Below are 3,252 nucleotides of genomic sequence, written 5' to 3' on the forward strand. Positions count from 1 at the left end.
AGATCAAAGCTAATCCAGTAGGGCTCCTGAAAGGGGACAAGGGACACTATGCTCCCAAATATTAAGCCTCAACCCCCATCTTAAAATTGATATGATCAAAAAATCTGCATTGTCGGAGGCCTTTTTTCCTCATTATCATGTCAAATTGTACAGCTTTCCTTAGTTTTGAATGCAGAAAGATGACTATTCGAGTATTACGTGAAAATGACTATATTTAAGTGTTAAGTAAATATATTAAGTGAATTACTCAAACTGCATTTGTATAGGAATGATTCTCTCCTATTGGCAGATAACTACTAACAGTGATATCTACTGTACAAGAGGTTTCCAATGTCAATTTAACTATTTTCAATTGGTTAGTATTATATTTTGTGACAGTGTGGTGACACTCATTTTAATGAAGACAAATTTGTGTATCTTGAAATTCATTTATTTGACAGAGCTGGAAACTGATTTTAAATACTTGTTTGTGTTTACCTACACAGTCATCACAGATGAGCCAAAAATAGTAGAGGATGAAGAAAGGAGAACAGGAGAAAGGGACACACAAGAAGGAGATACAACAGATAAGAACAACAATGAACAGGAACATCAGAACAGACAAGAGTCAATGGGTAACTGGGTAACTGATTTAGGGACTGCAGATACAGGGCCAAGGCAAGTGAGACATCACTGTTTTCCATCCGGCATGTTTGGCCAGCAAAAGAGATCATTTCAACCAAGTTGGTTTGATACTTTTAAATGGGTTGAATATTCTACCACTGCCAATGCAGCATTCTGCTTTAGTTGTAGACTATATGGCAAACCAAAGCAATCAAGGGATCAAAGGGACACCCTCACCACCTCAGGATACACAAACTGGAAGCGTGCATTGGATTCTTTTCGAGAACATGAAAATTCAAACATACACAAGGCTCTTCTTTCCAGTTCTCGACAGAATGCTGGAGGAGCTTCAAAACAGGTTTTCTGGAGTTGGGGAAAAAATATTAATTGGCATACAGGCATGTCACCCTCCATGGGGAGGTCGTCGACCGATTTGCGAAGGTCAAACCAAGGCGATTTAGCCTAACACTTCCACCTACAAAACAATAAAGAGTGTGAAGACAGCGAGTGATGATGGGGAGAAAAAACGAAGCAAATGAAAGGTAATGTGATGAAGGAAGCAGCAAGTGAGGAAGGAAGCAAGTGATGAGGGATTATTATTTCCTCCTTCCATCCCTTTTTTCAGTTTAATCTCATTACTAACAACTTCTAATAATTTGACATAGTTTATGATTTAATTGGAAAATCAAGTGTTTTTAAATAATAAACCTGTTTCTGATTCTGATTCTTTGATTTTTTTTTGACATATGGGTGTTGAGAGATGTATAGATCTCTTAATGTTGCTCTCAAAGTGCACCAGATTGATGCTTTTAACTTCAATATTTAAAAAAAATCTTCCTGGGGGAGTTCCCCCCAAAAATAGTACTTTACCTCTGCTTATGTAACTCCGGTGTAGTGTCCCCTCGGCAACAGATCACTCACAGTTGGTGATTACTTTCCTGCATTTCAATGGACAGCATATAAAAAGGACACGTGAGCTTCATTGCTTAAGAGATCCTCACATGCCATCTCTTTAAAAAAATAAGTGTCCAGTCAACAACAAAACATCAGTGATCATATAGTGGTAGTATATTTTTCATAAGCAATGTGAAACATTAAACTTAAAAAAACTGGTGTACAAAACTCACATACCTGCGTTGATCTCCTGGAGTGTCTCTACTCTTTCTTCTCCACCATTAGAGATTGCAAACATTTCAGAAACAGCTAGAGGTAGGGGACAAATAACTTGTTCGCTGGGCATGTCAAAAACCTCCCTGCTTTGATCAAGACTTTAGGGAGCCTTTCAGCCCCTCTGGCAAAGGGGCTGGAAAGCAAGTTTTGCAAATGCAGTACCATCTACATGCTTGTCCTGTTCCAGACACTGCTCTCAACCACTCAGGGCCTGCACAAATACCTGCAGAAAGAAACAATTGACTTGGTGCAGGCAGTAAATTACAAAACAGCAGTTGAGAACACACTGAAAAGTTACAGAAGTGACGAGAAAGCAAGACCAAGGCCCTGTGCAATGATCTTGATATTCCCGAAACTGTGACACAGAGGAAGAAGCGTAGAAACATGGAAGACTTTGTAGTCGAGGCATCGTGTGGAGCAGCTCTCCCATTAGCTTATTAGCTCAGATTAGCTATTGATGATCACGTTGATAAATCATATAAAACCAATAGCCAAACACACAAAAAACATGCTGCTGTGTGAGCATTAAACGATTAACATTAAACTAAACAAACACAACAAAACGTTATAGTCCTTATAAAATAAAAACATACATTTTGTCCACCAAAATAATACAGGCACCTTACCCTCGAGAGATCCTCACATGTTATGAGAATCTCCCACAATCCATTGCCGTAACAAAGCTAATGCAGGCACACGTTTGTTTGTGACACCAGATGGCGTAATTCTTCTTCTTCTTCTTTTATTTAATGGCGAATCGCTTCCACTTGGAGCATATATCGCCACCTCTGGCGTAACCCGAATTAATTCTCCGATTTAACAAGGATTTTATACCAACCTTTATAACTCTGTACACACACGACACACCTATATGTCGTGAGCTGATTATCGAGCCTTCATTGTAACAGATCTGGTAGGCCACCACGTTATTCTTTACTTTCTACGTCTTTATATGGAGAAGATATTACTTTTTTCTCCGTCATGTTGTTTCCATAGCAACAACAACTTCCTGTCAACAGCCAACGAAAAGTAACAAAAAACACTGTAATATCCTTTTCAGTTTCACAGAACACAAATTGGGTTATTTACATAATGTTTACAGTACTGTTTATTGTTATTTTGTAATATTCTTTGCGGAATTTGGCCATGTAAAATGTCCTATTGGGTTGCTGTACAGCCAATGCGTGACGTCATTGGTAAGCGGCGTAACGAACCCCGAACAGATTCTGGTACCTACACCGCCACTGTGGGCTCAGCCCCGAATGTTTCCAGGTCCAGGCGACGCCCCTGAATGGATCTGATAAAAACTGATCCAGATTTGAACACTTTACTGACGTCAGGAAAGTGGAGCCACGGCTATTGGGCCAACTCTCCACCTATCAGGGGAATGTGGAGTTGGGCCACGGCCGGCCATTGCCGCTCGAAAGCGCTGGAGACGCTGTAGTACATATGCCAGGCCTGTAAGAGGCGCTGTCGTCT

At 40.2% G+C, this 3,252-nt stretch overlaps 1 long non-coding RNA gene across 2 annotated transcripts; it reads right to left on the reverse strand.

Annotated features, from left to right (window-relative positions):
* Nucleotides 1-263: 263 nt before the first annotated feature.
* On the reverse strand, nt 264-2,674 carry LOC117486327. Of its 2 annotated transcripts, XR_004556263.1 has the most exons (4): nt 2,400-2,669; nt 1,735-1,996; nt 1,474-1,541; nt 266-1,078 (listed from the first exon to the last, which is right to left on the reverse strand). It is a non-coding gene; the product is annotated as an uncharacterized LOC117486327 (long non-coding RNA). The 2 variants fall into 2 exon arrangements; XR_004556262.1 differs by having other exon boundaries at nt 264-1,078; nt 1,735-2,674.
* Between the last annotated feature and the right edge of the window lie 578 nt (nt 2,675-3,252).

Source organism: Trematomus bernacchii, unplaced genomic scaffold (genome assembly GCF_902827165.1).
Source record: "Trematomus bernacchii unplaced genomic scaffold, fTreBer1.1, whole genome shotgun sequence".
In the NCBI taxonomy this organism is placed as follows: domain Eukaryota; kingdom Metazoa; phylum Chordata; class Actinopteri; order Perciformes; family Nototheniidae; genus Trematomus; species Trematomus bernacchii.